The sequence below is a fragment of the Nannospalax galili genome, unplaced genomic scaffold, assembly GCF_000622305.1.
Source record: "Nannospalax galili isolate Female #2095 unplaced genomic scaffold, S.galili_v1.0 scaffold1200, whole genome shotgun sequence".
Classification (NCBI taxonomy): Eukaryota; Metazoa; Chordata; class Mammalia; order Rodentia; family Spalacidae; genus Nannospalax; species Nannospalax galili.
In genome coordinates, this window is record NW_008347131.1 from 973239 (window position 1) to 986136 (window position 12898).

General features: G+C 45.7%; 1 protein-coding gene across 1 annotated transcript in view; it reads right to left on the reverse strand.

Annotated features, from left to right (window-relative positions):
• Positions 1-7694, reverse strand: part of Celf1 (CUGBP Elav-like family member 1) — a 96301-nt gene extending 88607 nt beyond the window's left edge. The window contains exon 1 of the mRNA XM_029568573.1: positions 7411-7694. The gene's annotated coding sequence lies outside the window, so the exon portion shown is untranslated. The remainder of the gene's footprint in view (positions 1-7410) is intronic.
• Positions 7695-12898: the final 5204 nt, after the last annotated feature.

The window sequence follows — 12898 nt, forward strand, 5'->3', positions numbered from 1 at the left end:
GAAAGCGGGGGCAAAAGGGGAACCCCTTCTAAAAAAAACAAAAAAAAAAAAAAAAAAAACAAACCAAACCAAAAAAACCCTACTATGCCAGGCTGTCACAACTTTCCTCCCAAGTTGTATTCCATCAGTTTCTTTCAAACAGTTGCATTTCCATTTTAAGGATTCACAACCAAAGAATCAACTCTCAATTACAGGAGGCTTAATTTCAGTTTTGGGTTTTTTTGTTTTGTTTTTGGTCATTTTGAGACAAGGTTTTCCTGTAGCCTTAGTTGGCCTGGAACTATGTAGACCAGGCTGGCCACAATTTCACAGAGATCCGCCTGCCTCTGCCTCCCTCTGGGATTAAAGGCGTGTACCACCACACCCGGCTCAATTTCAGATTTTTAAAGAAACTTTTGTTTCTATTTTACTGTCTTTTGGCCATTTAGGTGTGGCAAGGCACGTCAAGCAAAAACGTTCATGCAACTCAGTAGCAATCGACTTTGGAACCCATTAAGAAATTCAGCTCTAGGGCTAGAGAGATGGTTCAGTAATTAAGAACACTGGCTGCTCTTGCAGAGGACCTGGGTTCAGTTCCCAGCACCCATAAGGCATATATAACAATCATTCATAACTCCATTTATAGGGGGATCTGATGCCCTCTTTCTGGCTTCCACAGACATGGTGCACCCATATACATGCAAGCACAACACTCATACACATAAAATAACTAAAAAAAAAAAAAGAAAGAAAGTCAGGTATGGTGACTCAGGCCTGTAATTCCAGCACATGGGAAGCTAAGGTAGGTTTGCACAAGTTCAAGGTCAGCCTAGGTTACATAATGAGTTCCAGGCCAGCCTGAACTAGAAAGACCCAATCTCAGAGAAAAACAGATACAGAGAGATAGAGATGAGCACAGAGAAGCACACATGTAACCCCAACACTTGGGAGATGGAGGCAGGAGGATAAGGAATAAAAGTCATCCTCAGCTACATATAGTGTTTGAGGCCAGCCTGGAATATATAAGACCCCATCACAAGAAACAAAACAGAACAAGATCTAGAAAAGCAAACTGAACAAAACATAAGACTCAGGGCTACCAGGCGTAGGAGGGAGGGGAGATACTGTTTAATGATTACAGAGTTTCTGTGTGGGGTGATGAAAATATTTTTGGCTAGAAGATGATGATTTCACAACAACTGAATATAATCAATGTCATTAACTATAAACTTAAAATGGTTAAAGTGAGGACAGATGGTCAGGCATATGGCACATGCCTTTAGTCCCAGCACTCAGGAGGCAGAGGCAGGTGGATCTCTGTGAGATAAGAGGCCAACCTCGTCTGTATAGTGAGTTCCAAGTCAGCTGGGACTATAAGAACCCTGTCTCAAATACAAAATGAAACAAGGCAAAATGGTTAAAATGACCTAAATCTAAGCCCTAAAACTAAAAAGGTCAAGGAAGGGAATACAGAAGGAAAACTTTGTCATTGGATTTGGCAATGATATAATGGGTATGACAGCAGATGCACAGGCACCAGAGGTAAAAACAGACAAATCAGGTGACACCAAACTTAAAACCCTTTGTGTATCAAGTCCCAATCAGGCAGGCATGGTGGCATTTACCAACAATACTAGAACTCAGGGGGCAGAGGCAGGACAATTGTTGCATGTTTGAGACCATACTTGGTAGCCTACAATAGTGAGATTCTTATGTTTTCAAAAAAAAAAGAATAAAAGAAAGAAGGCTAACAAAGTGAAAAGTAGTCTACAGCCTGGGAGAAAATATCTGCAAATCATATAATAAATAGGGAATTAGGAACTTGGGCAACTCAAGTAATACTTCTTTTGCACCCCAGTGCTAGAGTTTGAATTCAGGCAATGACTATACTAATGAGTACAATTCCCAGCCCAAATAATAATTTTTAAAAGTAGGTATAGCCAGGCACGGTGGTGCATGCCTTTAATCCCAACACTTCAGAAGCAGATTTCTGGGAGTTTGAACCCAGTCTCCCATCTTCATAGTGAGTTCCAGGCCTGCCAGGGATACATAATAAGATGCGCTTGAGAGATGGCTCAGTGATTAAGAGCACTGGCTGCTTTTAGAGGAGCCAGGTTCAGTTCCCAGCACCCCCAGAAGAGCTAATAAGAGCTAATAATTGTCCTTAACTCCGGTTCCAGGGGATTCAACATCCTCTTCTGAATTCTGCAAGCATTACATACACATGGTACACTTACAATACATGCAGGCACTCATACACATGAATTTTTAAAAAGTCCAAAAAAAATTTTTAAAGGGTATGAACAGTGATTAGGTACAGAGGCAAAAGCCTGTAATCCCAGCCCCTCAGCAGACTAAGGCAGAAGGATTATTGGGCCAGCTCCAGCTACAGAGCAAAACCTGTCTCAACACCAACAAAAACAAAAGGGGCTAAGGGGCTGGGTAGCTGGCAGTGTTTGTCTAGCATGCCTAGAACCCTGAGTTCAATCCCTAGTACTATATATACTGGGTATGGTGGTATATACCTATAATCCAAGTACTTGAGAGGTAGAATCAAGTGGATCAAAATTTCAAGATCATCCCCAGCATCCCCAGCTCCATAACAAGTTGAAGGCCAACCAGCGATATATAAGAGTTTGTCTCAAAAACAACAGAAAGAAAAAAACAAACAAAAAACAGGAAAAGGACTGTATCTGTATACAGGTGCATACAGATGGCCAGCAAGCATATATGAAAAGATGCTCAACATTAGTAGTCATCAGAAAAATGGAAATCAAAACCACTGGGAGGTTGAAGCATGATGACCCTGAACTCAAGGTCAGCCTGGGCTAGGGCTATATAACAGTGTCTTTAAAAAACGAACAACAGGGGCCGGAGAGATGGCTCAGTGGTTAAGAGCCTTGACTGCTCTTGCAGAGGACCTGGGTTCGATTCCCAGCACCCACATGGTGGCTATGAACCATCCTTAACTCCAGTTCCAGGGGAATCTGAAGCCCTCTTCTGACCTCTGCGGCATTGCATGACATGGGTGCACTCAAATACATGCAGACAATACACTCATACACGTAAAATAAAAATAATAAAAAATAAAAATTTTTTTTAAAAAAGCGAACAACAAGCTGGGTGTGGTGGTGCACACCTTTAATCCCAGCACTCGGGAGGCAGAGGCAGGCGGATCTCTGTAAGTTCAAGGCCAGCCTGATCTACATAGTACATAGCAGTCCAGCTGGGGCTACAGGAAGACCCTGTCTCAAAGGACCAAAGGGAAAACAATTTGATAACTAATTGTCCCTTATTGGCCTCAGAATGCCTAGTTAGCCACTGAATACTCAGGTGATTGCCAGCCTCCTGATGCCACCCATCTACCAGGAGTGTCAGCCCATCCTTTACCCTTGGCCCATGCCCTCTGTATGTGCTGCCTGCTTTGACCAAATACTTGACCCAGACTAAGAAGAAGGAGAAAAGATCTCATCAGCTCCCCTCAGAGTTATTTGACTGGCATCGAGCAAAGCCACAGGTTCCCAGGCACTGTAGCGTGACTTCTGCTACAAGGCAGATCATGCAGGTGCACCCAATTTAGTACCAGTGTTCACTTGGCAACAGAGCCCAAATCGTCATTTTAAAAAAAAAAAAAATAGGGCTGGAGAGATGGCTCAGCGGTTAAGAACACTGGTTGTTCTTGCAGAAGCCCCGGGTTCAAATCCCAGCACTCACATGGGATGGCTCAGCGGTTAAGAACACTGACTGTTCTTACAGAAGACCTGGATTTGAATCCCAGCACCCACATGGCAGCTAACAACTGTCCATAACTCCAGTTCCAGGGGATCTGACAGCCTGTCTCCCACGGGCATTGCATGACATGGGTGCACTTACCTATATGCAGGCAATACATACACATAAAAACAAATAAAATATTTCAAAAAATATATATATGAATCTATATACAATAAGCCTTAGGTCTCTACTACTCTCCCGGCCCAGCATGTTTAAAAGAAGAATTTCTCTGTTCCTGTGCTGAAGGATCCATTGGCTATCTCATAGGAGCACATTTAAAATGCAATTGGTAAAACCAAACCTACCACCTACTATTAAAGCTTAAAAACATCACAGTCAGCTGGGCATGGTGGTGCAGGCCTTTAATCCCTGCACTTGAGAAGCAGAGGCAGACAGATCTCTATGAGTTCAAGGCCAGCCTGGTCTACATAGCAAGTTCCAGGCCAGCTGGGGCTACAGGAAGACCCTGTCTCAAAAAGGCCAAAAAAAAAAAAGAGAATCAGACATGGTGGCACACTCCTGAAATCCCAGCACTTGGAAGATGGAGTTAGGAAGATCAGGAATTCAAGACCAGCTTGAGCTACATAAGAGGGGGTGGGGGAGCAGCACTGATTAGGATAAGCCTGTTTTGGAAAATAATAAATGCTTCCATAGCATGTAAAAACAGGTATAGTGACTATACCAGTAATCCCAGAATGTGGGCAGCTGAGGCAGGAGAACTGCAGTAAATTCAAGGCCACTATAGACAATGAGAACCTTGTCATCCAGGAAAAAGAAAACGGTGTGGAGCTGGAACCCGGAGCATGCTAGCAGAAGTGGGAGGCTCTGAAGTTCATTCCCAACACCACAAACAACAAAGCAAATACAAGGGCATGGGGAGAGAGGGAAAGGGGGAGAGCAGGAAGGGAGGGAGGGAGGGGGAAGGGGAGGGAGAGGGAGGGGGGAGGGAGAGAAGGAGAGAGGCAGACAACAGACAGACAGACAGACAGACTGGAAATGCTAGACAAGATAAAGACAAATTTTAGCCAGATGTGGTGCATGCCATAATCCCAGCACTTGGGAGGCAGAGACAGGAGGATCACTGCAAATCCAGAACCAGCCTAGTTCACATGGCGAATTTTAGGCCAGTCAAGACTAAACAGTAAGACTGTCTCAGAAAAACAAAGACAAAAAGACAATTTGTAACAATAATCCAAGTGGTAGAATTGTGGCAGTTTCTTCCTTTTTGACTTACCTATACCTTTTTTTTTTTTTTTGGTCTTTTTGAGACAGGGTCTCCCTGCAGCTCCAGCTGGCCTGAACTCACTATGGTGACCAGGCTGTCCTGGAAGTCAGAGATCCGCCTGCTTCTGCTGGGACTTAAGACTTGTGCCACTACACCTGGGTTGTTTTTAAACAGGGTCTCTCTAGTCACAGCCCACTTGGAAGTCACACCGTGAACCAGGGAAGCTTTGTCCCAGAGATCCACCAGCCTCTGCCTCCCGAGGGCTGGGATTAAAGGCACACACCATACCCAGCTTGTTTTTTTGTTTGTTTGTTTTTGGACTTACCTATATGCTTTTTATAATGAACCTGAAACTTTTGTTGTAATAAACTAGGTAGAAATCTAAAAAAAAAAAAAAAAAAAAATCATTCTGGGTTAGGTATGGTGGTACACACCTTTAGTCCCAGCAGTGGCAGGTGGGTCTCTGTGAGATTGAGGCCAGTCTAGTCTACATAGTGAGTTCCAGGAGAGTTGGAGCTACAAGGAGACCCTGTCTCAAAAAGTGGGAAAAAAAATTCTGGCTCCAAATTCCACTGGGACCTGGATGGACCACATGCACACTAATGGCATTTCCACATGGAAGGGGAACTAACACCATGTGAGAGAGACATCACTTCTTAGGGGATGTGGAAAACGAAAATAATCTGAGGAGCCTACCATAGAGTGATCTGGCCCACTAGTAACTGTCAGCAAAGACTTTAATAATGCAGGCTTTCTACCTTCAAGCCCAGAGCTCTTTCCATTCCACCACATCTTAAAGGGCAATTTGCATTACTGCTCATGATACTATTCTGTTTGGCTTAAAAAAATAAAAAATAAAAAACCCTCTGCTAGGAGACTGTTTCTTAAGAGCACTTGCTATGTAACCTCAGGCAAGTAAGTCACTTTATTTCTTGGGGACACCAGAAAAACGAAGGCACTGGAAATGCTATTTCATCTACATCTAACAGGCTTCCTGCTAATGGATCTTAAAAGAAAACTCAGAGGGTTTGGAGAGAAGTACAGACCTATGCTCTGGGGCCAAGGGCCATTCTTGAGGGAAGCAGGTGGTGGACAGTCAAGAGGAAGAAACCACTTAGGGGAACCATAAGCCTGAGGGTTAAAGCAACAGCTGACCACTCCAGCTTTGTCTTACCAACAGCACTGCTTGGTTCTTCCCTATGTCATGATCAGAAACTGCATACTCTGTAAATAAAGCTAAACTACAAAAACTAGCACGGAGAGAAAAATCACTGTAGCAGCAGTTTGTGTGCAGAACTCCATGATTTTCCAAATAGATTTATTAATGTTAAGAGAGAACTGTAAGTGACTCCATTCTAAGACATCTTCATTCTCACTAAGGATTTAAGGAGAAACTGAAGCTGTAGAAAGGGTGGGAAAAATTCCAATTAAAGCCTCTCCAATTCACTGAGATCCAAAGACAGAAAAAAAGACCTTTTAAAGGTGAAGTTTCTGTAAGTGTGTAATGGGTGTTTGTAACCTCTAACACTGCAGAGGTTATAAAGTACTTCACAATCTTTAAAACTGTTCAACAGCCTTTTTATTCTCGAGAGGAATAAACGTACAGCATTAACTCTGCGGATCAGAAAGCGATTCCATTTTGCTTCGGACCAAAATCTCAACCACCTTCACCCTCAACTCTGGGAACCAGTCTCTAAACCAATGAGAAGCTCCTTAACAGCCTATGCAATTGTCTTAGAGAATTAAAACAACATCCTGCCGGAATGACCACAACCAACACCGACTGGAAATCCAAAGCCAGGTACCCAGGGAAGAAAGCTCTTTAATGTACTCTCCGCGCTCCCGGGTGCAAGAATCTAGCCGAGCTACTAGGCCATGACTGGGTGAACACCTGATGTGGGGGGAGGGCGAGGCAAGGCGCTAGTGGACCCCGGAGAACTGGGGCACGGGGGTGGGGGTGGGGCTCTCCGGACTCGGGAGAAGCGCTGACTTCTAGAGGCGGGGACCTGGGGCACCCCCAGGGGTGGGCACCAAGAACACGTGGGGCGACAGGGTCAGGGAAGAGGCATCCCCGGCCGACAACCGGGACCCCGCACAGCGGCTGGGAAGACGAAGACGAGGGCGGCCGTGCAGGGAAGCAGGCCTTTCTGAGGGGTAAGGCAAAGGGCGCGGGGAGAGGGGGCAAGGCCACGAGGAGGGCGGGTCTCCCTGGGAGCAGGGGCACGCGCTGGGCCAGCGCCTCTGGACCCCGGGTTCCCAGGACCCGAGCCCTCCGCCCTGCCCCCAGGATGCGGGGAACCCGGAGCGACCGCGCCCGGAGGGCCCTGTGACCCGCAGCCGCCCGCACTGGACCCGCCCCGCGGCGCCTCCCTCAAGCCTCCTTCTCCCTCCCTCTGTCCCGCGGCCCGTTATCCCGCGGCCGCCACGCTCACCAGCGGCTGCACCTGAGCCTGCCGCTGCCTCAGCTGCTGCCTGCGCCTCCGCAGCCGCCGCCTCGCTGCTGAGGCCGAGTCCCGGGGGAGCCTCCGCGTCCCGCCGCCGCCGCCGCCGCCGCCGCCGCCGCTGCCGCCAGAGCAGAACACCCCAAAATGGCGGCACTTCCGGCACCTACCACCGTCGGGGAGTGCGGAGGAGGAGGGGGAGAGGCCGGGGGAACGTACCACTGCCTGACCGCTCCAACGGAGCGGAGCGCTGGCAGGGGCGGGCGGGGCGCCGGCGCAGCAGCGCCCCCTCCGGCCGGGGAGTGGAGGAGCAGCGGCACCGAAAGCCTGGGGGCCGCGGGCGGAGCCCCAGCCCTAGATGCTGTGGGGGCTCATCTCTTTGTCTCCGAGCTCTCCTGGAGGAAGAACCAGGCCTGGGAATCTGAAGTTCTGGGCTCTGCGCACCGCACACATAGGACCTCTGGAGGGCGAGCACTGCTGCCTGGCGCTGAAAGTGCACAGAATAAATATTTGATGAATGAATGAGTTGAGTTGTGCTTGGCCAGCAGTGGACACAGGGCACACCCTCCTTTTTTGCACTAGCACAATAGCGACTGCATCCAGGTCTTTTTTGCTGCTATGTGGAATGTGTATTGCAAGCTTTTACAGTTATGGGAGTGCCTTCAACCAACATGAAAATCAACGGTGTGTGTGCACAAACTGGCAAAATCCCTGCGGCACCAGGAAGTGCTTAAGGACTCTTTTAAGAGACTGAATGCCCAGCCCAAACTCACTTTTCCTAGGAAAAAAAAAAATAACAAAAAAAATTTAAGGCGCGTGTTGTGCGCCCCCCCCCCCACCTTAGGATTCAAAGATTCCTACCCTGAGTGTAAATGGAATGTTCACATTCCAGTTTGCTATTTATTCCACACGTTCTAAACCTTATGAGACAATTAAATGCAGATAGAGAAATAAAACTTAGTTCTGAGGGGCCTCATCAATTTAAAATTATTCATGGGGCTAGATTTCTCTTTTAACATCATCTGACTTTCTAGAGCAAATAATTTTTTTTTTTTTTTTTTTGGAACTCACTATGTAGACCAGACTGGCCTCAAACTCTCAGAGATCCTCCTGCCTCTGCCTCCCAAGGGCTGGGATTAAGGCATGAGCCACCACGCCCAGCAAGAGCAAATAATTTTTATACCCACAAAAGTTGATTATACTTTTCCTTACCACATGCAAAAAGGTGGGGTCCCAAGCAGAAACCTCAAGGGTTTTTTCATGTGCTGGAGGTACAAACAACTGTGTAGAGCAACTGGGTGTGGTGGTACCTGCTTTTAATCCCAGCAATCAGGAGGCAGAGGCAGGCAGATCTCTGTGAGTTCAACGTGTCAGCGTGGTCTACATAGCACATTCCAGGTCAGCCAGGGCTATATAATGAGACCCTGTCTCAAAAAAACAAAACCAAAATAAAACAACCATGTAGAACAGAATAATTATCCCTAAATTGTACATTATCCTAGCTCCTAATTGTACTGTGTAGTTCCTAGATTTTGTTTTAGAGTTTTTGTGTTTGTTTGCTTGCTTGTTGCTTGAGACAGTGTCTGTCACCCCAGATAGCCTGGAACTTGGTATGTAGACAGGGCTGGCCTTGAAATGACAGAGTTCTGTCTGCCTGCCTAGTGCTTGGACAACTGGTGTGCACCACCGTGTCCTGCTGGGTTTTGTTTTTGAGACTAGGTCTATATGTCCCAAACTAGCCCACTGTAGAGGAGGATGACCTTGAACTTCTGATATTCCCATTTTTACCTCCCAAGTGCTAAGATTACATTCATGTGTCACCATGCCTAATATTATGGTGGAAGGAAACCTGAAGTTGTCCCATGACCTTTACATTGCATGTGTATACATACACTATATGTAGTTATAATTTCTTAAATATTAAAAATAATAACGTTACTAAGGATACAAGGGGAGAAAGTTGAAATAACATTTAGGGGAGCTAATAAGGTTTGTGGTGGTGTTTTTTTATTTCGAATTGCCTTTTTGCTTTCATGTTGCTTAATGAGAATCAGGTTAGAAATGTGGAAGGGTCGCATGTAAAAGAATAGGTTAAAAAAAGCTACAGTAGCTATGAAAGATGAAATAAAATATTTTTAATCAGTTCTTGAACAATGTTTCATTTGGGTAAGAATCCTGGTAGGAGGAAAGGTTACTACTCCAAGTGCTACAAGGGTTGTAAGAATAGTTAGGATTACTAGGGGAAATTTATTTCATGGGAGGGATAATGATGATGTGGTGATGTCTGAGTTAATAAAAAGAGGAGCTAGCTGGGCATGGTGGTGCCAGCTTTTAATCCCAGCACTCGGGAGGCAGAGGCAGGTAGATCTCTGTGAGATCAAGGCCAGCCTGGTCTAAACTGTGAGTCCTAAGTCAATGGAGGCTACATGGAAACCCTGTCTCAAAAAAAGAAAGCCGGGCATGGTGGTGCATGCCTGTAGTCCCAGCACTTGGGAGGCAGAGGCAGGAGGATCTCTGTGAGTTCAAGGCCAGCCTGGTCTACACAGTGAGTTCCAGGACAGCTGGGGCTACAGGGAGACCCTGCTTCAAAAAGACCCCCCCCAAAAAAAAGAAAGAGAAAAGAAAAAACTATGGGCTCAGGTAACAGTTGGTAAAGTGCTTGCAGTACAAGCATTATAACCTGACTTCAATCCCTAGAACCCAAGTAAAAAAAAAAAATCAAGCAATCAAGCATGATTGATGGGATGATGGAGCTAGCTGGCAAGCCAGCCTAGCCTAATCAGTGAGCCCCAGGTCACAGGAGGAGCCCCTATTCCAAAGCACAAATTGGACAACTCCTGAGGAATGGCACCTAAAGTTGACGTCTGGTCTACACACACAAACATGCAGGTGCACTTGAGAGGTAGAGGCAGAAGGATGTGCTAGATAGCTTTGGTTGTCAACTTGATGCACCTGGCAAGAGGGAACCTCAATTGCACGGTTTCCTCTAACACATGGGCCTGTGGGCATGTCTGTTAGGCATTTTCTTGATTGTTGAGGGAGAGCTACCCCTGGGCAGGTGGTCCTGGGTTATATAAAAAAGTAGACTGAGCATAAGTCAAAGGAGCAATATCCCCCCCAATAAATAAATTAAATCAATAAGTAGCGTTCCTCTGTGGTCTCTATTTCAGTTCCCGTCTCCAAGTTCCTGCTGTGCTTGAGTTCCCGCCTTGGCTTCCCTCAATGATGGACTATGATCAGGACATGTCAGCCAAATAAACACTGTCCTCCCCAAATTGGTTTTGGTCAGTGTTATTTTATTTCAAAAAAAATTTTCGATGTATTTAGTATGAATGAGTACTTTGCATGTATCAAGTACACCCATGTCATGCAATGCCTGCAGAGGCCAGAAGAGGGCATCAAATCCCTTGGAACTGGAGTTACAGAAGGTTGTTAACTGCCATGTGGGTGCTGGGAATTGAACCCAGGTCCTCTGCAAAAGCAGCCAGTGCTTTTAACCACTGAGCCATCTCTCCAGCCTCTTTTGTCAGTGTTTTATCACAGCAATAGAAAGCTAACTAGAACACAGTGCAAGCTATCCTGGGCTACATGAGACCCAGTCTTAAAATGCCAAAAAATAAAACCAAGATGTTCAATTTTTTTTTTTTTTTAATCTTTTCAAGACAAGGTCTCGCTGTAGCCCTGGAACTCACTATGTAGACCAGGCTGGCCTCGAGCTCACAGATCTCACAGAGATCCACCTGCCTCTGCCTCCCGAGTGCTGGGACTGAAGGCATGCACCACCACACTGGCCAGGCAAAATATTCAATCTTAACTCATTAGGGATTAATATATTCAAATTAAGGATACAGTGGATGTAAATTACTGGGTAAACTGCATACTTTGCATGCATGAATCCCTTTGTTGAATCCCTGGCATCACATAAACCAGATCTGCAGGTTCCTGTCTATAACCTCAGCACTAAGGAGAACAGGGTCAGGAAGATCTTAGCAAGTTCAAGCCCAGCCTAGTCTATGAAGTGCATTTCCAGTCAGCCAGACCTACGTGTGGAGACCCTGTCTCAAAAAAAAGGAAGAAAAAGAGGGCCATTGAGATGGCTCCAAGGGTAAAGGTGCTTGCTGCCAAGTCAATGGCCTGAATTTGATCCCCAGGTCCCACACCAACAACTGAAAGTTGTCCTCTGACCTCCATACTCACTGTGGGATACACAGCTCCCCCCAGTAAATAAAATTAAAATTTTAAATTAACCTGCACTTGAGGAAATGGCACAGTAGATAAGAGTGCTTACTGAATAAACATGAAAACCTAATTCAAAATCCTAGAACCTGTGTGGAAAAAAAAAGGTGAGCATAGTGTGCATATGCCTGTAACCACAGTGCTGTGGTGCGGTGGAGGGAAGAGGACCACTGGGGCTTCCTGGCTACCAGCCTAGCTCCAGGTTCCACAAGAAACTTCATCTCAAGGGAAAAAGTTGGAGAATAATAGAGCAGTAATAGACCAGGATGTCTCCCTCTGACCTCCCCACATTCACATGGTTTATGCACCTGTGCACACACATGTATATACATATACACCCCCTAAAAAAATCACATCTATTTTTAAATTTTATGTGTATGTGTATTGCTTTCATGTGTGTAAGTACACTTGTGTCATGCAATGCCCGAGAAGGTCAGAAGAGGTCTTCAGATCCCCTGGAACTGGAGTTACGGTTGTTAGCTACCATGTGGGTACTGGGATTCAAACCTGGGTCTTCTGCAAAAACAACCAGTGCTCTTAACCGCTGAGTCATCTCTCAAGCCCCAAAATTCACATCTATTTATATAAAATTCTACAAAATATTCATTATTCATAGTACACTGATAGTTGCCAGGGAATGAGGATGAGAGGATAAAGGGCAGAAGGGATTACAAAGAGACAGAAGTGAGAAAACTTTGGGAAGGAGATATCCCACTTCATTGTGGTGGTAGTTTCACAAATATACACATACATTAGAATAAAGTCTATACATATGTAAGGAAATTTATTTGTGACACAGGCTCTCATGTAGCCTAGGCTGGCCTCTAATCTTGAATGCAGCAACTAAGGATGACCTTGAATTCCTGATCCTCCTGCCTTTCCCTCCCCAGGGCTGGGATTATTGGCGTGGGCCACTCTGCCCAGTTTACTTGTGATAAGGACCAGACACAAGACTTTGGGCATGCTAGGCAAGCACTTAACCAACTGAGCCACATCCCTAGCAAACCCCTTCCAACCCCCCATTCTTCTTTTTTCATGCTTTTGACTTGGTGGAAAAATTGGGTCAGTTGTTTCTGTAGAATATCCCAAATTTTAGTTTTGCATATTGTTCCCTCACAATGATGTTTATTTCTCTATCTTCTATAGTCCCGAAAATAAAAGTTAGCTCTTTAGGCCTGGCTATATTTCCGTTTAAGTTTTTGAGGGTGGTGTCGTGAGCTGCTCAGTCACACTGCATCACATG